This window comes from Vulpes vulpes, chromosome 7 (assembly GCF_048418805.1).
Source record: "Vulpes vulpes isolate BD-2025 chromosome 7, VulVul3, whole genome shotgun sequence".
Lineage (NCBI taxonomy): Eukaryota > Metazoa > Chordata > Mammalia > Carnivora > Canidae > Vulpes > Vulpes vulpes.
The window spans coordinates 2,126,207-2,151,540 of NC_132786.1; the positions used below are offsets into that span (position 1 = coordinate 2,126,207).

At 42.8% G+C, this 25,334-nt stretch overlaps 1 protein-coding gene across 4 annotated transcripts in view; it reads left to right on the forward strand.

Moving 5' to 3' along the window:
• Positions 1-238: 238 nt before the first annotated feature.
• Positions 239-25,334, forward strand: part of EZH2 (enhancer of zeste 2 polycomb repressive complex 2 subunit) — a 64,633-nt gene continuing 39,537 nt past the window's right edge. For 2 of the 4 annotated variants that reach the window (XM_072762792.1, XM_072762793.1), the window contains exon 1: positions 309-365. The gene's annotated coding sequence lies outside the window, so the exon portion shown is untranslated. Of the gene's footprint in view, positions 280-302; positions 366-25,334 lie in introns of those variants that run through there. The other 2 variants (XM_072762794.1, XM_072762790.1) reach the window with 2 other exon arrangements.

The window sequence follows — 25,334 nt, forward strand, 5'->3', positions numbered from 1 at the left end:
ACTCGGCGGCCGCGTCCCTCGGCGCCCGCCCGCGCCCGCGCCCGCGCCCGCGCGCACGCGCCGCCCGCCCGGCCGAGTCCCGCGGGCGCCTCTGCGTGGGGCTGGCGCGGCGCCTCCGAGCCCGGCGGGCCCTGTGATTGGACGGGAGCCCGCCGCGGCCCGCCAATCGGGGCGGCGCTTAGTTGGACAGGGGGGGCCAAATAAAAGCGCCGGCGATTGGGCTGCCGGGTTTGGCGCTCGGTCCGGGAGCGCCCGACACCCGCTGGGACGCAGAAGGCGGTGGGGCCCCGGCGGCGGCGGCGGCGGCGGCGGCGGGAGCGGGAGCGGCGGGAGCGGGAGCGGCGCGGGCTGGGCGCGGGGCGCAGGTAACGCGCCGCTGTCGGGCCGGCCGGCGGGGCCCTGGAGCCCGGCGGGGGGCGGCGGCGGCGCCGGGACATCCCCAACGCCGCGCTGCCCGTGCGGGGGTCGCCGGAGCGGGGTGTCGCGGGCGCCGGCGCGGGGGCGGGGCGGGGGCGCGGGGCTGCCGCGGGGCGGGGGCGGGGGGCCGCGGGCGCCCGAGGCGGGGGCGGGGGCGCGGGCGGGGGCGGGGCGGGGGCGTGCGGGGGTCCCCCGCGGGCGCCGGGCTGGGCTGGGGGCGCTCCCCGCCGGCCGCCGGGCGCGCGGGCTCCTTTGTGTGGAGCGCGGCGGCGGGGCTCCCGGGCGGGACGGGCGCGGGGCGCACACAAGTTGGTGGGACCGGGACGGCGCCGCCGGGGCGCACGCAGACAAAGGGCGGCGGGTCTCGGGGCAGCCCCGCGGGCCTGACAGCGGGCGGGGCGGCGCGGGGGCGGGCGGCGGGCGCTCGCCCCTCGGCCCTCGCCCCCCGGCCCCCGCCCCCTCCCCTCCCCCTCCCCCTCCCCCTCCCCGCGCGCGGGCCCGGCGAGCGGAGCCGGAGCCGGAGCCGGAGCCGGGGCTCGGGGCGGCCGCGCGGACGAGGCGGTGCCGGGCCGCCCTTCTCCTAAGTTTGCGGGCAGGGCCCGCCGCGGGGTCCCCCCTCCCCCCCCCCCTCGTCCCCGCCAAGTCCGTGCCGCGGCCCCTTTCGGGAGCGGACGAGCCAGGAGCGGGCTCTTTTCGGAAAACTTGGGTGAACTCGGCGCGCCTCGGGGAGTCCCCGCTTTGCAAAGAAGCGGCGTCTCCGAAAGAAGCGACTGCGGCCGCCCCGGCCGACCTGTGGGCGCGGAGGAGGAGGCGGCGGCAGGTGCCGAGGAGCCGCGGGCCCCGCGTGGACGGCGGCGAGCGCCCTGCGAGCGGGGAGCGGCAGGCCCGGCCGACGCGCGGCCCCGCGCCCACGAGCCGCTTCCCCCGACGGGCCCTGCCGCCCCCGAACAATAGGCTCGGGAGGCCGGGAAGCCCGGACGCGGATGCGCGGCGCCTGCGAAGCCGAGCGGTGCTGCCCGCGGCCGAGCTGAACCCCCTTTGTCTGCAGCACGGGACCCGCAGAGCTGGAAGGATCCGCGTGGGAAGGCAGCGCCCCGGGATCCAGGAGGGCTCCCCGCGGTCTGCTCTCGGCCCCGAGCTCCGCGGTTGCATCTCTGGGGTTTGAGAATTACCTAAAGCAACCTTTGGGGAAGAAGAAGAAGAAATCTCAAAAAAAAAAAAAAAAAATCTGATGCTCGCACGGTTGGATTATGCCCCGTACTCCTGGGGCTTTGGAGCTTGCTCTTCGTCACTCTTCTTCTCGCGAGCAGTAGCAAGTCCTTTTCATATTTAGGAGTGAAGTGGGCAGGTGCTCAGAGCCTGACCCCTTTATTGATGATTTTACACGCAGGAAGACGGAAATGCTTGAGGTGCATCTCCATGTCCTCTTCGTAGGGTCTAAGTTGGGGCTACCTGGGATTCTAGCCCTATATGTAAGGATTCCTGCATGTGTTTTTGTAGACCGGTCAGGGTACGTGATGTCTAAACTCTCGGAAACTTAGGAAAATTGCATCTTCGTTTCTGAATTTTGTGGAAACCGAACACATTCAAAGAAAAGGAATTTAGAGACCCACAGGCACCCTTCTTGATTTGCGTTCTGATAAAGAGCTAATGTGCACCTACCGTCTTATGGTTGCATAAAAACGGAGACAAAAGAAACGCAGTGTGAAAGTCTTTATTACGAATATTTTGCAGAGACTGTTGGACACCGTTGAACGGACGTCCCAGGTGCTGCCTCAGGGTTGAGATGCTTAAATGAGGTTTACATTTAGTTGCTGATAATTATCTACTAAAAAGTCCCGATACTTCTTGCCCACTGTTAGGAGATGAGTTATGCAGATCTTGGCAGAAATTTGGATCCTTTAGGATAAATTCTAGTTTTTCCTTTGTGTATTCTGTAATTGATAATTACTGTCCTTACACGTGCCACAAAATTTTTTTAAAAAGCCTTTTTGGGGCTTTGGCTTAATTTTTTTTTCTTTTTTTTTCTGGTTGAATTGTGAGTATATACAAGTCACTTTTAAGTAGCAGTGATTAAAAAAAAACACTTGTTGATTTAGGGCAAAACAAAAGTTCTGAGACTTATTTTTTTAAAGATTTATTTATGATAGACTTAAAGAGAGAAAGAGACAGAGGCAGAGACACAGGGGGAGGGAGAAGCAGGCTCCATGCTGGGAGCCTGATGTCAGACTGGATCTGGGGACTCCAGGACCGCACTCTGGGCCAAAGGCAGGCGCTAAACCGCTGAGCCACCCAGGGATCCCCAGTTCTGAGACTTTTATACCAGCTTTGACCATTTAAAAATTTTAAGCAGATTTCTCCAAGTCCTAGTGAGGTTTTTCTAGAGTATCTGCCATCCCTTGAGCTGGCATGCTCAAGGAGTGTGAATTTCTGTATTGGCCTAAATAGTGATTAAGAAAGTTGATCTGCTTCTTAAAAACTGACAAATGAAGTTCTTCCAGCGGTCTAATGTATTCTAAGGTCAATTAGAAATGATATACGGATTTGCCTTGGAGTCTTTATGTCCCTACAAATGATGAAAACATTTTCTGTGCATTATGAAAGATTGCATATACAGGTGAAATCTTTGGGGGAGGGCATGAGTGGAGATGAACAGCTCATTAAATTCAGAGAGAGGTTCACAATCAGATGATACCTTTGCCTTCTAGAGGCCTTCCCCGAATTCCCAGGCACCCTTGTGTTCCACAGGGCTTTGTTCATACTTTTATTATAGCATGTATCAAATTGTATTGTGATCACTTGTTTATGCATCTGGCACCTTCACTGCGCTCTAAGTGCTTTGAGGCAGAGGCTCTGTCTTGTTTTTCTTTTTTTTTTTTTTTTTTTGTATACCTAGTAGTTGCTAGAGAATAGAGGGTTTAATAGTTGTTGAATGAAGGAAATATGGGGGAATAATTTGACAAAGGAACTTTGCAAAGCATACTACAGGTTATGTTAATGTTTATATTGTGATGGAACTTTGGAAGGTGTTTTTCTCCCTCTTTGAGACGCAGCAATTGTAAAGAAAAATAATCATCAATGTGGTTAAGTTTCAAGGTTTCTCCTAGTTGTGATACTCTAAGATACTCAAAATTCTATATCCTTTAGGTATTCTTTTGCTATTCATATTTGGTATTTCAGGCAGCTAGAGAGAAGCTTGATGAGTCGTCTGGATACCTTGCGTATAGTGTCTGCTTAATTTGATTTGATGTCAGTATTGATGGTCCTTGTCCAAAAATAAAAGGAGAAAGTGTCGGAGACAGTAGTAAATCTTTTAACTGAAAGCTGTCTAGTTAAAATTGATGAGTTCTTTACTGGAATAATTCGTGGTAGGTTTTGAAGCTAAAACTGAAGGAAGTAGTGTCACCGTAATTACACATCATTTATTGGGATGTTCTTCATTCTTTTAAAATGATAAGTGTAGATTAGCAATAACATCTCAGAAGGCATAGCTGATATGTTTCTAAAATGGTTCCATATCTTGCTACTACATGGTACAAAAATTTGACAGAAACAAAGGGAAAAAAAGACAGTAAAGCGCCTACTATTTGCCAGATGCTTTATTCATTCTTTTGGTTTATTTCTTATTGTGGTATTATTTACATCCGATGCTTTATGTTTAATTATTGTTAAAACCACCCTGCATCCCATCAGCAGATGAACGGATGAACAAAGCGTGGTGTACACATACAGTGGAGTATTATTCAGCCATTAAAGGCATGAATTTCTTATATGTGCTACAACGTGGATGAACCTTGAAAACATGCTAATAAGTGAAATAAGCCAGACACAAAAGGACAAAAATTGTATGATTCCACTTATAGGAGATACTGAGAATAGGCAAACTCACAGAGATAGAACGTAGAATAGATGTTTCTAGGGGCTGAGGAGCGAGGAATTGGGGAATTGGTGTTTACCGGTACACAGAGGTTCTGTTTGTGATGATGAAAGAATTCTGGGCATGGGTGATGGTGATGGCTGGGCAACATTTTGAATGTGCTTGATGCCATTGAATTATGTATACACACTTAAAATTGTTATAGTGTTGAATTTTAGGTGTATTTTATAATGAAGAAAAGACCCTTTAAACAATGATACGGGAACCACTCTGCAAACCTTTACAGATGATAGAAACTTTGGTTTAAGAATTAGTCCAGGATTATCCAGCTGGGAATTTGTAGTCAGGATCCAGATTTAAATTGTTTGACTCCATAATTATCTGCTTCATGTTATCTGCTAGTCTGGATGATTAATGACATGTTGGTCCCAAGAAGAGTTTATTTGACTCAGTCAGAAGGTTATATTTAAAAGGAGATTAATTTGTAGTTTTATGGGAGGGATGGTCTAATGCCCTAGACAACCCAAAAGGTATCTTTGCAGATTTCTTTCTCAGGCAGAGCTGTAATGGTGTGTGTACTCCAGGGAGGATACAGGTGAGTTTTAAGTGTGGTCTTTGGAGTCACTTTGCTTGGGTTCCGGCTCTGAGCTGCCAGGTTATGCCCTGGGCAAGTTATCCTTGATGCCTAAGTCCTCTGTTTGTATATTGATGATGATAATGACAGTATTCATTCCAGAAGGTTCTTGAGAGGCTTGAATGAATTAATACATATGAATCCCTTAAACCTACACCTGGAAAAAATGTTGAATGAAAGAGTTTTAGTTAGTGTGCCAGTATTGTTTTTCAGAATCAGTAGACTTTTTCATGAATGGAATTAAACGCTTCTCAAGTTTATAGCAAGTTTAAATATGTGCTTAGGACCTGTAAGTAAAGTAAATGGTGCTACCAGTGTTTTATTTATGTCAGAAATGCCTATTGATACCAGTATAATAGGTGTTCAGTTTAAAATACTGAAACATTTCAGAGTTACAAAGTGAATGCTTGCTTTCTTGATCTGTTCAATCCCATTCCCTAACCTTAACAGTTGGTGTATATTTTCCCCAAACTTTTCAATGTGTTTACATGAGTATGCATTTAAACATCTATTTTACAAAAGTGGGATCAAGTTATTTTGTTCCGGCACGGTTTTGTTTTAGGTCAATACAGATAAATTTTGTTTTTTTTTTTTTTTAAGATTTTATTTATTTATTCATAGAGAGAGAAAGAGAGAGAGAGAGGCAGAGACACAGGCAGAGGGAGAAGCGGGTTCCATGCAGGGAGCCCGACGTGGGACTCGATCCCGGGTCTCCAGGATCACACCCCAGGCTGCAAGGTGGCGTTAAACCGCTGCGCCATGGGGGCTGCCCAATACAGAGAAATTTTGTATGGAAAAAATAGCTGATACTTCTTTAGTGCTTGCTATGTCTTGGGCACTGTGCTCATTGCTTTCATTTATTTTATATTGATAGTGCAGTAATAAGAAATAGAGTGGGTAACAGCCTGGTAGTTGTAGAGTTGGGGTTTGGATTTGCTCACTTTGTTTTCGGAGCAATGGTCTCTCACTCTCAGCCTGGGTTTTGTTTTGTTTGTTTCGGTAGGGCCTGTGAACTGCCAGTGATTTTACTGTTTATTGGAGTTGTAAAACAACAACAAAACTCCCCAAAAAAGAATACTTGAGGAGACTGGATGTAGCCTGCCAAGCTACTTATGATGTGGCCCTTCATAGAAAAAGTTTGCTGTTCCCGGCTCTGTGCTATTAGGCTGTTTTGTTAAGTAGAATACATAGTATTCCAGTTTATGAATGTGTGTCATCACACCCTCTGTGATGGACATTGTGATCTCTCCTCAAAGGAATAGAACATACATACCTTTGAATGTTTGTGGGACAACTTTCTATAAGGAGACACTGCTGTTTCAAGATAATGCACATTTCAAGTTTTAGTAGACATTGTCGAATTGCTTTCTAGAAAAGTATCAGTTCTTCAGTTTAAAAATTGGCTTTATTGAAATAGAACTTTATATACAGTAAGATGCACACATTTGAAGAGTATGGTCTGAAGAGTTTTGCCAAATGTATATACGTCCATGTCACCCCCACCTCCTTCCAGGTGTAACTTGGCTGTCCTGCATTGTTTTGTATGCTCTAGACATCTTTCCCTCCCTGCTGCTCAGATTGTTCGTGTTCAAGAATGTCCCATCAGAGGAATTACACAGTCTATACTCTTCTGTGACTGGCTTTCATCCAGTGCGCTTTTGAGATTTATCCATGTTGCTTTGTTTCAGGAGTTTCTTCTTATTTTTGAATAGTATTCCATTGTATTAATATGCTATTTTTTTATTTGCCTGCTGATGGACAGACATGGGCTGCTTCCAGTTTTTGGCTATACTAAAGCCCTTATGACCATTTGTGTAAGTCTCTTGTGGACATCTCTTTTTTAATTTCTCGTGGGTGGGTTAAATACCTTAGAGTTGCACTGCTGAGTTATATGGTATAGGGTAAATGATGATTGAATTTTATAAGAAACTGCCAAACTGTTTTCCCACAGGGTTTGCCATCTTACGGAGGGTTATGGTTTCATTGGCGGCTCTGCAGGAGTTAGTGTGTCTGCTCACACTTGGTGTTGCCAGTCTTTTAAGTTTGGGCTGACTACTGTGTGTTGAGTATCTCATTGTGGTTTAAAATCATATTTCCCAGGTGATCCGTGATGTTGAATATCTTTTCAAGTGCTTCATTGGCTATTTGTGTACATTTTTTTGATCAAGCCTTTTACCCATTTAAAAAAAAATTTTTTTTTTTTTTTGGTCTAATTGAGTTGTAAGAGGTCTTTGATATTCTTGGTGCACGTTCTCTGTAATATGTATTGCAAATGTTTTCTCCTTTATTCCATGCTTTGATTTTGTGTATTATTGACAATGTATAGGTCAAGTTAAGTCAGGTTAATGTGGGAGGTGGAATTATTTAAATTCAGTTAAATTGTGTGAAAATGAATTTATACTTAATCCACAAGTTACTTAGTTCGGAGTATAACAAAGTGTTATGTGTTTGCAGAAGCATGGAAGTGAAAAAAACCAACTTTTTATATAAACAGTTGTGTGGCTTGGGAATTTTTATTTTTAAAAGATTTTATTTATTTGAGAGAGAGTGTGTGCACGAAGGGGTGGGGGCAGAGGGAGAGGGAGAAGCAGACTCCCCGATGTGGGGCTCAGGTTCCCAGGACCCTGAGATCCTGACCTGAGCCAAAAGCAGACACTTAACCAATAAGCCACCCAGGCGCCCCTGTTTTTTGGGAATTTTTAAATTAAGCTGTTTTCAAAGTAATAATATTTAGTAATTCTTTAAATTTTCAGTTTGGGTAATTCAGACCTTTTCATTTATTAGAGGATAAATGAGAATGTTAAAAAGCAAGTCAAAGGTAACCTTGATCTTATAATCTGGTATGTAAAAGTGATGGGATTGCAAGCTTGGTCTACCTATTTTGACAGTTAAGTACATTTTTTGTTATACAAACAGATGGTTTTTAAGAGGTTATATACTTGATTTCTGCATCCTATTTATTTCTGCACGGTTTCAGTTCTTTTGCTCAGCACCCAGTTTACCCTCACAATAATTTTCAGTTTTTGTTCATTATAGGAGTCATACATGACTCCTCCTCCTTTAATATTTTAGTGTATGTGCTGCCGAAGCGAGCACACCTCCTCCTTTAATAAGGGGGGTGGGGTGGGGGAAAGCAAGCCTCTGGGCCACTTTTGGGTGTCAGACACCACTGTGGGAGATCATGCCGTTGCCTAACTCAGTCTCCGCTGGCTGTCATTTCAGGTAAGAAACTCCTGAAACTAGTCAGTCTACAGAATAGCCTGCACTCTCCTAATTAGTCTCATCTCTGATAATTTTCTTACACCTTTCCCCTGTTGAAGTTGATCGGTCTTACTAGTGTCCGGGAAGTTGTACATAGAAAGTGTGCTCTGTCCTTTTTTGGAATGTCTTCCCTACCATTTTAGCAAGATACTGTTTGGCTTGTTTGGCTCAAAACACCCTTGCCCTCTACCAGCTAAGCTATACAGTTTATCTTCTGCAAAGAGAGAAATACCACAACACATCTCTTGTGTTTCGTTTCCCTCTCTTGCTTCATTTTAAGCTTTATTTTACTCACCTACATGGTGACGGTGGAAAAAGTCTTGTACCTAGTAGATAAAAATAAAATTTTTGAGGAGTGGATTCAGGACCACAGCCATGAAAACTTGGGCGATCAGTTCTTTACAACTAAATTCATAATTATTTAAATAGTACCCCTGCCCCTAAAGCAGAGCCTTGGAGATTTTATCCAAGTGAGTTTTGCATGGCTATACTATATATCACCCAGTGAACTTTTCTTCCTATTATCAGATACTGTTGTAAAGTCTTAATTTATACTCTTCATATACTGTTGATTAAGATCAAAAAGGTTGAGAAACTGGAAGAAAAGTGAGGAGTGTAAAATAATTCTGTAAATTTATCTCGGGATGATTTTTATCCCTCACATTCACGTGCACTAAATTCATATATCCAAACGTCTATTAAGTTTTAAAAACGTGTCAGAAAGACAAAACATCATGTCTATTTTGTCTGTTTTTTGGTGCCTTGGTTTTTGGTACTAAAGACCATCTGAGAAGTGTTTTTTTATAAGCAAGCCCCCCAAACTTAAGAAAATTAGAAGATTTTCTTTAAATAGTTCAAGTTTTAGTCACTAAAGGAGATTTCTATGTTTTCAGTGCCAAGGCCTAATAGTGAAATATCACTGTATTTTGTTTGTAGGTGCCTAAGCGCCTACCCTGTGCCTTACGAATCATAGAACTGATGACTGTTTATTGAGAAACCTGCCCTGTGCTTAATAGACATGGAGTCTCTAAACCAAACATTTTACTTTTAAAATTCGTTGGAAATCATGCATATGAATTATTTAAAATAAGCACCATATATTATTTGGTAAATGGAAAAAATATCTTTTGAATATTTTAAAGATTCTATTGAGATGAACTTTTTTTTTTATTAGTATACTGATCTATCATATTAAATGGAAAAAGCTGCCATGTGAGTATCCTTATTTATAAAATCTTGATCTGAAATGTTTTCACATTGAAATTATTTAATAGTACAAACTAAATTTGCAAAAGTGATTTAACACCCTCCCTCCCCCCATGGATACGGTGAGATATGTTGCCGTGCAAAGTATTGATGGGTCAGAAAAGGTTGGAAAATGCTCTTCTAGAGTAGTAATCAAAAGACTTTTATATGGTAGAAATGTTGCTTGAACAGCAGGCTAGGAAGGAAATGAGTTGCTGTCCCACTTTGGCCTGTCGGTAGTTTTGCGTTTGGATAATATTTGTCTGAAATACAGAGCTGGTTAGGCTGTAAAGATATTTTTAAAGGGCACCTTCCCATTGGCTCCTGGATATTCTGCAAAGAGCTTAGGCTCTAAGCTAGACTCTGCCACTAAACTAGTATTTTGTAGCAAGTAGCTTTTGTGAATTTCATCTTCATTGCAGAAGTAAAGATGAACAAGTAACTGAACAATTTGTAACTATTGAGGATTTACCATGTGCTTTCAAAGAGGAGATGTCTGTTTTGCAGATAAAGAAATAGGAACTTCATGAAGTAACTTGCTGAGGTTCACACAACCAGTAGGACCCAAGTCCCTTAAGAGGCTTTTGCTGCCTCTAGAGTCCTTTTTAGCTCAGATACTGAGACTCAAGGTGGTTGGTTTCTGTTACCCACTTAGAGCTCTTCCTCTGGAGAGTTTGAGAAATATTGGACTGGAGTTCACCTCACCACTACAGGTGATTGTGATCCCCCTAGCTGGCATTTGAGTTGTTACATTATATGCATTTCTCTGAAATTCTTTTGATCAATTAATTCATAAAACCTCTAATGCTGATTAAAAGCCTATTATTTCTCTCTCTCTCTCTCTCTTTTTTTGTCCCTTCATTACAGGCATAGTAGCACCTAAAAGCTTTTTAGGTGCTATTATGTATCTGACTAAACTAGCTTTGTAAACAATCAGGTTGGGATGTTGTGAATTATAATATTTACCCTGTTTCTGGCACAGAGGCCCTAAAACTCTAGGAATTTCCTAAGTGATAAGTGTGATAAAGGTGTCTTGGTGTTTGTAACAAAGCCCTTTGAACAGTACCTGGGTTTGTGCAAATGAGATGGCTTGCGGAAAGCCCCCAAAGATGGGCCTGGTTGCCAGGGTAGCTACCCGAGGCGTTAGAAGGATTGGGACTTTTATTTTATTTTATTTTATTTTATTTTATTTTATTTTATTTTATTTTATTTATTTATTATTTATTTATTTATTTATTTATTTATTTATTTATTTATTTATCTTTTTACTCTACAAAGAAAACCCAAAAGCCTCCACCCCAAGATTGCTAGAACTCATACAGCAATTTGGTATCGTGGCAGGATACAAAATCAATGCCCAGAAATCAGTGGCATTTCTATACACTAACAATGAGACTGAAGAAAGAGAAATTAAGGAGTCAATCCCATTTACAATTGCACCCCAAAGCATAAGATACCTAGGAATAAACCTAACCAAAGAGGTAAAGGATCTATACCCTAAAAGCTATAGAACACTTCTGAAAGAAATTGAGGAAGACACAAAGAGATGGATTGGGACTTTTAGACCTGCCGTTTCCCCCACCCCTGGGGAGGGAGGGGGGCTGGAGCTGGAGTTCTGTCACCCATAGCCAAAGGTTTAATGAATCATGCTTACGTAATGAAGGCTCCAGAGAAATCCTAAAGGACGGGGTTGGGAGACCTTGTGAAGCAGCTGGGAGAGGTCCCGCTGTGGAGGGAGCCTGGAAGCCCGCACCCTTCACACACACCTCACCCTGTGCGTCTCTTCCATCTGGCTGTTCCGAGTTATATCCTTTTCTAACAGACTGGTGATTTAGTAAAGAAACTGTTATTCCTGAGTTCTGTGAGCTGTTCTAGCAAATTAATTGAACCCAAGAGGGGATCATGGGAGCCTACAGTCTGGAACTGGTTGGTACAGAACTCAAGTGACAGTCTGGACTTGCATTGGCATCTGAAGAACGGAGGGGAACAAGTCTTGTGGGATTGAGCCCTGAACCTCGGGAAATCAGATGCCCTCTCCAGGTAGATAGTGTCACAATTGAGTTAAATTGTAGGACACTCAGTAGGTGTTGCCACACACTTTTGGTGACTGGAAGTATCAGAAGTGAAGTACTATTTAGAGTACTGTGTGCGATGTAAATGAAAATAGTTTCTCTTTACAAGTACCTGCATTGGCAAGTTCAAAGTTATTTTCCGATTTTTCTGATAGAATTTAGTGTTGAATTTAAAGAAATAAAATCGTTTTCTTTACCAGTTGCCACTTGTTAACCCGCTAACAGCATGTAACCAAATAGCTATCTGGACCTAACATATATACATTTTCTGGAAAAGAAATTTTCTTAAAAGTATTGGCTGCCCCAGTCTTCACCCATTAGAACTATTCAGATAAAGGGTGAGATTTTCTCCTTCTTACCCTCTATAAGGAGACATTCTGTACTAGTGAAAATATCAGTGTTTCAAGCCGGACTACCAAACAAAAGCCCTGTCTTTCCTAGCTGCAGAGTCTAAGAGGCCCAAATGCTAGGCACTCATCCTAGCCTTCTTGTTCTCCTTTTCTGCATGGAAGTGCTGGGATAAAGTCGTTTTTTCCTGCCTAAAAACTTTCATATTAGTCTGGAAATTGCAGAGTGATAACTGCAGGGATTATATAACTGGTCTCCCTGCGGTTGGTGAATTCTTTATAGCATTTCCATAGGTATTTGGAGGCTGAAAAAGATTTTCCCAGGGCTTTAACTTTTAGTGACAAGTGATGTTATACTAATAAATTCAATAGACAATATCTTTGGTAAAACAAATACTGAAAAGTATCATTGGTTGTCAATTATACTGTAAAGTTTGAAGTTTTCCAGCAGCTCAATGTCTTTATGTTCCTGATGGACCTTACGGATAGGAAACTCACAAAAAACACTTGTAATTTATACCTACCTCTTTTACTTTCATCTTGTCCCTAAACTGTTAACTATTTTCAGCAAGAAAGTGAACTTCAGGGTGGAGATGAGCCCAAGAAGTTTCTGAAGGGTCTCACTCAGGAGTTCTCTTGGTGTCCACAGATGAAAGAAATGGCACTTGAAGACATTTTTCCCCCGCTGTGGTGTACACTAAACTCAAATGCTGAAACCAGCTGATAACAGTCACTTGGTTGTAGGATGCCTGCAGATTCTGGGAGGTGCTGTAAATGCTTTGGGCTTAGTCTTTTTTTTTTTTTTTTCCTAATTCTGTCTTCAGAATACAGAGGAAACTGCATCTCATTTGGGGGCTAGGACCTAAGGACAGGGTGCAGACAACAATAGTATGTATGTCAGCAGGGTTATGCATTGAAAAGTTCTAGGAAGATTCCAGATCATAAATGCTTCTCTTTAGGCCCTAAACCAGCCCATCTCTTGTCTACTATGAGGAATACATCATTGCTTTACTTTTGAGCACAGAGTTGTTGGTTCGTACTTCAGGGCCAGTGCTATCTGAAAAATACCCTTGAGCACTGGAATCGAGTGGCTAACCACGGCATCGGAGGCAGGTGGAGTGGGCTGTGGGAGCTGCAGATTCCTGGCAGCTAGTTCCTGCACTTGTTGGCTGGAACAGTGCAATACAAGATCCTTTGTATCTACCTGACTCGAGTTTCTCTTAAAATTTTGCACAATGGATGTTATTAAATTTGTGTTAGATGTTGACTTATCAGAGGTGTAAGATTTAAAATCGACTTTCTAGAGGGAAGAGCGTCTGGCATCAGACTTACGTTTTTGCTTGTATCAGCTCGTAGTGAATAGTATATATCTTAAATGAATAATATGTTTTTTGTGTTGTCTTTGAATCATGAGTTATATATCATAGTTTTAGTTTCTGAGCCATAACTTTGTCTTTCATTTCCCTCCAGCAGTATTTCAGTTAAACTGAGTACACACCCAAAGAAAGGAGAGATTTCAGCTAATAAAGTGGATTTAGTATATTTTCAAAGAAGACTTTTATTTCTAAATGTCAATTTAATCTGTCTACTGTTGAAGCAAATTTGTTTTATTTTTTTAAAGATTTATTTATTTTAGAGAAAGCGGGAGTGGGAGGGGCTGAGAGAGAGGGAGAGAGTATCTTCAGTAGTGCTCAGTGCAGAGCCCCATGTGGTGCTGGATCTCACAACCTGAGCTAAAAACCAAGAGTCAGAGGCTTAACCGTCTGCACCACCCAGGCGCCCCTGTTGAAGCAAATTCTTGACATTTATGACATTTTTATTTATTTAATTGTTTTTATTGGAGTTCAGTTTGCCAACATATAGCATATCACCCAGTGCTCATCCCGTCAAGTGCCCCCCTCAGTGCTCGTCACCCAGTTACCCCAACCCATTGTTTCCCAGCGTTAGGAGTCTCTCATGTTCTGTCATCCTTACTGATATATTCACTCATTTTCTCTCCTTTCCCCTTTATTCCTTTTCACTATTTTTTATAGTGACCCAAATGAATGAGATCATATAATTCTCCACTTGGTTTACACTTGTGAAACTTTTTAAAAAAGTAATCTGTAATCTGTACGCCGAGTGTGGGACTTGAACTCAGAGTTCCACGGACAGGGCTAGCCAGGCGCCCCCTCCAATTGGTTTAAATTTAGATGGCCATTTCTTTTCCAAGACATATCTTTGTAAACTGATAGCATTTCAGATAAACACAGGAATGCTGGTCTGTAGATTCCATGTTGAACTTGCAGTTTAGTTTACTCTTCTGCTGGAAGGAGGAGCGTGATCTTATTTTGTGGAAATTCTGCATTAGTGCAGAATCTACTCACTTTTGCTGCGACAATCAAGTCCGTGTTTTCTATTCTGCAGAGACTGCCATGTCACTATCATTTTCCTGTGCTGTTGAGCAGTACTGTGCCTTTTTTAGTACTCCTTCACTTCAGGCTACAAATAAGATCTGTATTTGTCCCCTTATTTTCTCCTGATCACTAGTCACTGGCTTATCTGTTTCCTAAAGACTCTTGAGCACAAACGCTGTTCATGATGCTTGCTCATCTGTAGCTGTATGTACAAGTGGTCTGCTAAAGTTTAGGCACCGAGATGCCCGTCGTGTTACAGGATTTAGCATTTTCTGAATACTTCATAAATTCTGGTTGATAATACCTCTCATTTTGGCTCATTTCGGTTTAAAGGACTTGGCCTTTCCAAGTCCTTCAAACCAAAACTTCAGAAGTTTCTTCTAGAGTTTTGCAGGTTGTTTGGGTGGAATACTTGGGTCCAGCACTAGTGAGCTTTTGTATATTTTTGTCATTTTTCTCCTAGATACAAATGGAGGCATTCTAGGAATTGAAAAGGTCCCTGAACGATATTTTTATCTTATCTTTCTTTTATGGGGGTAGGTTCAGGTCTGTATGAATGGGGCATTACTTGGTAGGATGAGGTGGTTTTAGGTTTTAGAATCAGAAGAGAGTGACCATGACCACTGATCCCTTCTTACAATGGTGAAGGGTGGGACAGATGGGTGAAGACAAGCAATTTGTTTAAAATGCGTTTTGTTAGACACTAGTCTCTTGATTTGGCGCAGATGTACGGCATACTACCATTTAGATTCTATAGTTTGGCAGGGCAAAAGTATCCCCCATTAAATATGCTTCATATGGATTTTGTTTTTAGTTGCAAGAATGGTGATTTCTAGGCCTTCATTCTTCTAAATGTGTTTTTTAGAAGTATATAATTTGAATATATTGCTCATTCTAGGTGCTTTGCTAGGCAAATGAAAAGGCAGGAATTGTTGCGATTTGATTTGTATGGTGTCTGGATACACTTACAGCGCAGCACTGTTCTGAGAGCATGGTCTGTGGACCTCAGAGAGCCTGTGAGGTTATCCTCGTCACAGTACTGAAATGTTCTTTGCCACTTTCTTTTCCTTCCTTCTTTTTCTTCCTTCCATGTGTTGACATATGCACCAATGGTGGAAAAGCCATGGTAGGTTTTTGAAACCATTGATGCCTTAGCACTTGTGCTCTACAACCCAAAAAACAAAACACCAAAAGGCAATTCTAGGGAATGTCCTTGATGAAGTAATAAAAATTGTTAATTTTATTAACTTGTGAGCCCGGGTGCACACTTTTGAAATGTTCTGTGCACCGAGATGGGGCCGTGTGTAAATTGCTTCTGCTGCATACCAAAGCAGGATGGGTCTTAGGAACAGCACTGCACTGGCTGTGTTCTTCATGGAGAACGGTTTTGCTTGGAAGAGGGGTTGACAGACAGACTAAGATTATTCAGACGGGTATTTGGCAAGCACTTTTCAGTGAAAGGAGCCTTCAAGGAAATCAAGTGTATTTGTCGCCGATGATAATATTTTGAGCTTTCAAGCAAAAATTAGGATTTTTGGAAAACTTGTATCTGTCACCGCGAACTTGACAGTTTCCCAATAAATACTTAAAAGACTTTTCAGATGAGATCAGTGGATTTACCAAATACGATTTTTGGAAATATGTCAGTTTTGGGGAAATCTGCATAACCCAGTGGGCCAGTAATTTTCAGATATGAGGAGTGATGATGATATAAAACCATGCACAGGTTAGAGATCCATTCAAAGTGAATAGACCAATGAATTTTAACGTAGCAGAGTTCAAAAAGTTTATAATTTCAGATTCTACATTGCAACTAATCTTACAAAACTATCACTGCTTACTGAAGAATGGTGTTGTCTTGAGGAAAAGCACTTAGGTTGAATTGCAAGCTCAGCCACTATTTTCACAGAACAGTTTTGGTCTAATATCAAAGCATGAGAGTCACAATTACCTCAAAGGCTGTTCAAATACTCTTCCATTTTCTAGCTAAATGCCTGTTTGGAAATGGATTTTCTTCATATTCTTTAACCAAAACAACATACTGGAACAGATTGAATGCAGAAGCAGATAAGATCCAGCTGTCTTCTATTAAGACAGATAGTTTAAAAATTGGCAAAACTGTAAAACCATACCACTCAGTGATTGTTTTTTTAAAAAGGAAAGTAGTTTTTAAGATAAAATGTTATTTCTATTAACATGTAATAGGTTTGCTGTTACTATCTTTAAATGAGTTGATGTTTTAAAAATTCCTCAGCTAGTATTCCTAAGATACTACATACCCATCCTTATAGTCCAGGTAAACTAAAGGGGTCCTGAGACCAGACACTTGCGAAGGATGGTGTGTTTCCTGTGAACTGCCCATCATTCTGTTTGTGCTAGGAAGGGCCCAGTAAGTAATTAACATCTGATAATCTGCATTCTAAGTTCCAACTTCTTTGTCGTTGTAGTGGCTCACTTAAGGCCTCTTTTGATCCCCAAGGGCCCCCCTACCCCCAGTGTATATGGGCATCTGGATTTTTAATTTATGGATCCCTGGGTGGCGCAGCGGTTTGGCGCCTGCCTTTGGCCCAGGGCGCGATCCTGGAGACCTGGGATCGAATCCCACATCAGGCTCCCGGTGCATGGAGCCTGCTTCTCCCTCTGCCTGTGTCTCTGCCTCTCTCTCTCTCTCTCACTATCATAAATAAATAATAATAAAAAATTTAAAAAAAAAAAATTAATTATTTTTTTTAGGTTTATTTTTGGATTTTTAATTTTAGTGTCTCTTGGTATCTTTCTTCATTCACATTGCCATCAACCTAGTCAGAGCTCAGATCACCTTATTCCTGAATTACTTAAATGCTCCAGTTTTTCCTAATACATTTTTCAAATTTGAGTGTTAAATGGGATCCGAGGGTTGCCTTGACCTTAATTTTCTTTATATGTTCCTTGAGAATGTATAGATAAAATCAAAGCAGAGTTACAAATGAAGTCTACTAGTCATATCAGCAACACATGTTTAATGATGCTGTTTGGTTAAAACTGAATAACCAACAATAGAGTTTATAACAATGCCATAGCCTTGGGACCAGTTTTATAATGTTTCTTTAGTTTGGCTTACAAATACTAACACAGATAATGGCTATTTGCATAAACAGATTTTATAAATTTATTTTATTTTTTATTTTATGATAGTCACAGAGAGAGAGAGAGAGAGAGAGAGAGAGAGAGAGGCAGAGACACAGGCAGAGGGAGAAGCAGGCTCCATGCACCGGGAGCCCGACGTGGGATTCGATCCCGGGTCTCCAGGATCGCGCCCTGGGCCAAAGGCAGGCGCCAAACCGCTGCGCCACCCAGGGATCCCATAAACAGATTTTATAAAATGGCTTGTTAACTTCCAGAATAATCAGACCTCATAGTTAACCTGAACAGCGGCACCTAGGGATCCTTGAATACTAGTTTTAATGCCAGTTGATTATCCTGTCAAGCTGTGTTGATCACTAGAGCATTGTGGAGTGGTGAGATCTATATTGGATATATACTTAATCCAATTATTTTGGAATCTTTACTGGGAAATATTGTGCTGTGTGTTTTACTTCTGGGTTTGCTGGTTGGTGGGGGTCTCGGTATCCCATTGGCTTTGTAACACAGGGAGGGTGCTAAGTGGTCCAGCCCAGGTTCCTTTGTTTGCGAGCTTATCATACCTGCTTTACCATACTTACCTGTTTGGTTTCTTTTATAGCGCTCAACATTGTCTGCCACACTAAAACATTTTCCTTTTTTTTTTTGGTCATTTCCATCCAAGTAGATTGTAAGTTTTATGGGATTACAGAATTTTGTCTCTTTTATTTACTGCTGAGCTTTCAGTTTTTATAAATAATACCTGGTATGTGTTGAATGAGTAAATGTATATTATACAACACTTCTCTCTATTCAAACTCTACACTCAAATGCTCTTTTTCTGTGTCAGGTGCTTAATGCTGTGTTCCCCGCTGGGGCAGAGAGACGATTCTCTGACCATCTTAAGCACAGCTAAAATGGACTTGAGTTGTATGGAATCCTTTTGTCTCGGCTGATCAGTGCATGTGTAATCAGGGCACGATTACTTTCGTTGGTTCAGATTCTGTATTTTGCTTAGTGCAGCCTAAATGTGCGTTATCTCTTTAAGTAGACACCATCTTAAGACATTTATGGAGGGTTTTTTCCTTTTAAATTGTTCAAGTATAATGTTAATCTGAGTTTTAAAATAGTACAATTGTACGTGTGAATTTTCCCCTCAATTTTGTTTTAAGGTTTGTAAAAGTACCAGCTGCTTTAATTACTGCCTGTTCTTTTTAATTTTTTTTTCTTAAGATTTATTTATTTTAGAGAGAGTGAGCTCACGTGCTGTGGTGGGGAGGGGGGGGGAGGGGAGAGTCTTAAGCAGATTCTGGGCTTGAGCCTGGAGCCTGACTTGGGGCTGGATCTTCCACCCTGAGGAGTGGAAACCAAGAGCTACTTAACCGACTGAGCCACCTAGGTGTCCCTTGACTTGATGTTTTTCCAGAGTTCTAATCATTGGTGCATTTTTTTGTCCCCCTCCCTTAACATTTTATATCACATTTGGACATTTTTTATGTGTTTCTGTTCTGTTTTATCATTTTTAAAAGTGGGTGTCATTTATTTTTAAAAATTATGTATCTAAAATTATTTAAGATAAAGTTTTTTTTTTTTTTTGAAGATTTCTGTTTTTAAGTAATCTCTACACCCAGCTTGGGGCTCAAACTTAAAACCCTGAGATTGAGAGTCACATGCTGTATCATCTGAGCCAACCAGGCACCCCAAAAGTGGAGGGCATTTTAAAAGTGAATGTTTTTACATTGGGTGGTTGTATGACTTACTTGTCTCTCTTTTCTTTTTAAACTTTATTTTGGAATAAGTTTAGATTTCTGTAACCTTGGTACATTTTTAAAAATGTAGAAACCGACACCAGTATGTTACTGTTAATTAAACTAGAGACTTTATTTGGATTTTACCAGTTTTGTGTCCTGGGCACCACGCAGCACTTAGTTATCTCCTCAGGCTTTCAGACTTCGATGGTTCCTTAAACTCCTCTTGTTTTCATGACCTCATGATAGTTTTGAGGACTATTATCAGGTATTTTGTAGAAGTGTCCTTCGGTGTGGGTTTGTCTGATGTGTTTGTGTGCTAAGACTGAGGTGTGGGTTCTGAGGTTTTGGGTGAAGAAGGCCACAGAGGTGAAATGTCCCTCTTCCCTCACGTTGAGCGGCACACGACGGCAATGTGGCTTGTCCCTCATCTTTTATCCATCATTGTTTGGTGTGAGGTGGTGCCTTCTGGGCTTCTCTGCGGTGATGTTACTGTTTCCCATGCCAGGCTCTCTGCCATGGAAGTGAGTTACTGAGTCCAGGCCCTGCTCAGGGGAAGGGACCTGAGGTCAGCCTCCCAGGTTAGAGAGGTATACACATGTCATTATTTGGAATTCCTGTAAGGAGGACTGCCCCTCTTCTCCCGTTTACTTATTAATCACTTATTTATTTCATGGACTCCTGGATACTTGTTCATTCGGTTGTAATACAATACCATTGTGATTTATTTTGCTCTTCAGCTTGTTGCAGCCTTGGGTGAGCTAGAACGTAGCCTGGCCTCAGAATCCGTGTAGACCTAACACTGGGGTGATGGCAGGAGGTGAAATCTTGTCTGTCTGGAGTCCTTAGTGCAGCAGTACGGCTGTGCCACGGGGACCCCTCACTCTTGGTCTTCCTTTCGAGGTGCATTGCCTTTATTTCCCCTTAGGCCTAAGATCTGCTTCTCAGATAATTGATTTTTACCTCTTACCAAGGGTAGTATCTATATGTCTAAATTCTCTTTATATGTTTTTCCCTTACCTACAAAGATTAATTACTGTTAATTTATTTTTGAGTTTATTAAAGCAGTGGGTTTTAACTTAAGAAATAAGTGAGGGGCACCTGGGTGGCTCAGTTGGTTAAGAGGCTGGCTCTTGATTTTTGGCTCTGGTTGTGATCTCAGGGTCCTGGGGTTAAGTCCTGCCCTGGGCTTCGAGATCAGCGCTCAGTAGTGAGTCTGCTTGAGGGTACTTTCTCTCCCTCTGCCCTTTCTTCCTGCTTGTGTGCTCTCTCTCTCTCTCTCTCTCAAATAAATCTTAAAAAAAAAAAAAAAAAAGGAACTGGGGTCCTTGGCTGGCTCAGTCAGTAGAGTATGAGGTTTGATCTCGGGGTTATGAGTTCTAGCCCCATGTTGGGCACAGAGCTCAACCTAAAAAAATAAATTGTTAAATGAGACGAGCAGCTGCCCTCAGAGAATCTTAAACATAAGCACTGCTGCAGACGGGCAGTTTTTCAATGTTGGCAATTTAATGGCTCACTGTGAAGTAAAAAAGACGTTTTAGTTATGGATGGACATCAAGAATATTGCAATCGTATTACTTAAATTTTGTTAGGTTTGGATTTGACCGTATAGAGTCTGGTAGTCAGTAAAGAGTCAGAGTTAATGCAATTAATTTAGTTAGGGAGGATGAGTAGTACCTGTAGTTTATTATTTAGTTTTCTTAAGACAAGTAGAAAACAGAACCCTGCAAGACTAAATAGGCACTAGCACGTGCCTTGTGCCATCATTTAGGAATGAAGAACCTTTAAAGAAAGGAAGGCATCAAGGGAACTGAAAATGCCTAGGGAATTTATTTTTAATTCTTCGTCATTGGTCACTGAGTAAGGAGGGGCAGGGGTACCAACCCAAGGAAAGGCCCCTCACAAGTTGGACCTGAGAGAGCAGAATGCTGGGTCTTTGGGCTTTGTGTCCTGGTCCCCTGAGGGGTGGAGATGTGTCTCCTGGCACATCACAGGAGCCGTAGAAACCTGAGAGGATGGAGGAAGCTCCTTACCAGGTGGGCAGCACTGCTGTAATTGGTCTCTCTGGTGATGTCCTTGATGTGATGGTGAGGAAATGGTCACCAGAACACATTTTCTGTTAATTAGGCATTATTGTATGTGTAGTCTCAATACCAAGAATATATCTCAGACGGCTTTATATTTCATGTGGCAAGAAAACCTTATCCAGACCGGTTTAAGAAAAAAAAAAAAAAAGTGTTTCTTAGCTTATGTAACTGAATGTTCTAGAGTTGGGTTTGGCAAAGCTCGCCTGGTTCAGGGCTCGCTCAGTGAGGTGATTAGAGTCCATTTCTTGGCTGTGGATGTTTTTTCTTTTTTGTCATTGACTTTTTTTTGCAGACTCTTCTCTCAGGCTTGCGGAGAGAGAGCATGAGATCGGCTTCCAGTGATTGTTGGGGCATTGTATAACCAGGTTCGAATCTAAGTGGAAAAGAGTGCGCTTTCTTGTCCTGACCTAGCAGGGAGCCTCCTGAAATCTTCCTGTGACCAGACCAGTCTGATCATTTATCTAGTGTGTACTGGTGCCTGTCAGCAGGGAGCGGTGTGCCCTGGCACCCTGAGGATGGTAGCCCTCAGAGAAGGGTTGGTGAGCTGATGCAGGTGGCACAGACACCTCGTCTGCTCTGGTGGGACAGAGCGGGGTTACAAGGGCAATGGAGTTCAGGATATTAGGGGAAAGAGACTGTGGACTATGTATTTTTCCTTATTTTGCTTATGTAACCTGCATCTGTGTTATTTTGTAAGGTTCTGCTGCATTGTACAAAGGTTTTGATGGTCTCCTGCCATAATTTGCTTTGTCCTTTGAATTAAAGAATACCTGTTGTTTTGGTTTTACTGTATATGGATAGAGTCTTGTTTTAATGATTAGAGTTGTACTGTTTTGAGTAAGAGAAGTCCTTTTCATATCCTGGATAAAAATCCCCTTAGTGCCATTTCACCTATGAAACTAACAAATCTTTTGAATGAGAAATGTAAAAATTGGGTGTATTCACAAATCCTCATCCATTCAGTGGCTCGTTATTCTAATAGAGGCTTTTTTCTGCCAACATGTAGATATTTGGAACTGGATTCTCATACTGGCCAGTGGTATGGTGGAAATCAGAAGACCTGATTCGAGGCTGCCATTCGTGGGAAGGGTGCGGGGCTGGCTGACATTTGGAGGCTTACTGCTTGGTCAGCACTAGGTGAGGGTGAGGCAGTGTTTGGTGTTTGTAACCAACTTGGAGGTACTGGTGTTATCCCTATAGTTTGGAAAAGATCCTTAAGGTAATATCAGTTTCCTTAGTAAGAAGAAATCCCAAACGCTCCAGGTTTTATACTCAGGACATCCTCTCTTGATTGGTAGGGCTTCTGGACCATGGGGTCTGAGTCATCCCTGAGACTCCTCTTCCTTGGGGGTTTGTGGTAGTGGGGTGCATTTCCATGCCCACTCACGGGAGGCCCCACCCTTCCTTTTCGTACTTCGTGGCATACCTAGACTTCGTGAACAGTTCACCATCAATGTTCGTTAGGAGACGTGTCCTGTTTTTGTTTGTTTTAAAATGTATTTGCCAGGCACACAGCCAGGCTCTGAGATCTTATAAATGAGTAAAAATGGTTCTTGCTCCTGAAGAACTTACAGTGGGGATGAATTGGAATGAAAAATATGAAAACATGATTTTTTTTCGAAAACATGATTTTAATATATTGTAAATGCTGTGAAAGTGGGAGCAGGTTTATTTTATGTAAACCAGTCTTCTAAATGGTGACTTAAATTTTATTACTTTTTAGTAGACCAGCCTGTTTATCCCTATGTATTCAAAGAACGGTCCACACATTTTTAGATCTATTTCTTGGGTTGCTTTTTTTTCTTTTTTTTTTAAGATTTTATTATTTATTCATGAGAGACAGGCAGAGACACAGGCAGAGGGAGAAGCAGCCTTCCTGTGGGGAGCCCCGATGTGGGACTCAATCCCAGGACCCCAGGATTACGCCCTGAGCCGAAGGCAGTTGTTCAACCACTGAGCCACCAAGGTGCCCCTATTTCTTAGGTTGTTCAGAGGTTATGATCCTTATATTTGAATCCATAGGTGAGTTACCGTGATTTTTCTTATTTCATCTCTATTGTGCATATTGAGCAGATAATCCTGTAGTTTCACAGCTTCACTTTTATACTTCTGTATCTGGAAGAGCTGTGTGAAACTTAGAAACGTAGAGATTTTTCCGTACACGCTGTCTTACAGAGATGCTGGTTCTAGAATAATTTGAAAAGTGGTGCTGTTGACCTTGCAGCTTGTACAGTTACACCTTTGGTCAGAGAGACTATTTTGTTGTGACATAATTGACCAGAGACGTTGTCGCTCATGGTGGGAGTGCCATGGAAGGCACGCAGAGTATCTGGCAAGGCGAGTTCTAGTGTGCAGACATGGGATGCACACCTCTTCACCAAGCACAAAAGATGCGCATCTTATGGAGATGATCCAGGGTCACATCCGTCTTGCCCCACAGTGGGAAGGAAGCCCCACATCCCTGCTCCAGGGTTCGGCAGGTGCGGGCGGGGCGCACCCAGGAATTTGTCAGGGCAGTAGATGCACTAGTTGTGATTAGTCTGTGAGCTAATGAAGCAAGATAATCCCTTTTTATCTGATGGTTCTCCCTGCTAGTTCCTGGCCGTTGAAGCGCTACACGGCTGAAAAGAATTTGCATAGAATTACTTGAGCTCCTCTGTTAAGTAGCAGGTAAGAAAGCAAAGGAATGGCACGGAGGTTTCTTAAATACGCCCCCCCCCCCCCCCCCCCCCGTGTCTTTTTGGCTTCCCTCACCATCTTCTGTCTTCCTCACTTTGTACTTTGCCTCAGAGATGGGGTCATCTTCCTCCGTCCAGTCTTTTCAGGTCACACTTAGAACCTTTTCAGTTATATCTCTGTGGCCTCATCTGACCGACTTGGCTCAAGTTCTGAAATCTCTTCATTCTTCTCATTCCCTCAGTGGGGTCTCCAGCTGGCTAGGTGTCCCTCTCTGTTAGTGGGGTCTGCCAGCTGGACCTCTTGGCCTTCAGAGCCCCATCTCCAGCCGTCCTCCTGCTCATCTTCCGATCTTTCTTGGCCTTTTGAAATCCAGCTCAACTTCTAAGGTTCTGTTAACACCTTTCCTGCCACTCCCCACCCCCGGAATTTTTCCTGTATATCTCCTATTGTATTTTCTTGTTTTCAGCCTTGTTAGGTGGCACCTAAGCTCCTTCAGGGCAAGTTCTGTGTCATTGATCTTTGTATGTTCGGGGCCTGGGGCCTGGTTCCTAGTACTCGATGGTTATCCAGTGCTTCTCTTGCCCCTCTTTCAGCCAGAGTAGTCCACGAGGCTGCTTTCCTTGTCTCTGGTGGGAGGCTATCCTGACAGAAAGTTACCCACTGACCTCTGGGCTGCCGCCCTCTAAATCTTGTCTCTTTAGGCGGTTTCTCTGTGCCCAAGGGTTTTATGTGGACAGGTAAATGAGGCTCTACTCTGACCAGGTATTCAAGCCAGAACATCATCCACTCCATTTTTTTTTTTTTTTTAAGATTTTATTTATTTATTAGAGCACAAAAAGAGGGAGCAACAGGCAGAGGCAGAAGGAGAGGGAGAAGCCGGCTCTTTGCTGAGCAGGGAGCCTGAGATCATGACCCGAGCTGAAGGCAGATGCTTAACCCACTGAGCCACCCAGGTGCCCCTGTCCACTCATATACAAGCCATCACCAAATTTTATGTTAAGTGACTCTTGAATTCCTTTGCTTTACTTTTATCACCACTGTGGTGGGGGAAGCTACCCTCCTCTCTTGTGCAAATGCTGTGCTGCAGTCCTAACCTCCTCTATTGGTCACCTGCTCTTTCTAGAATGTCAGTCTCCCCCTTCCCTTTTATTTAAAACATTCTGGCTTTCCTTTGCTCTTAGATAAATTTACAGCAAACATCCTTAATGCAGCCCTTTGTACTTTCTGGCAGAGAGAATGTCCTAATTTTTTAGGATACAAGTATGATTTTTATACTTTGAGAGGTGAATGTTCTAGAAGGGGACACTTGTTTAGACTTAAAAATGGGGACTCTGTACTTAGGCATCTGGGGAACTATAGGCTGTCCCCACGTTTAAGCGTAATTGGTTACCTAGAGCCTGCAACTGAAGATAAGCCTGGAGAATTTACTTGGCATTTGCTGCATTTTTGGTTTGCTAGTGGAAAAACCCCTC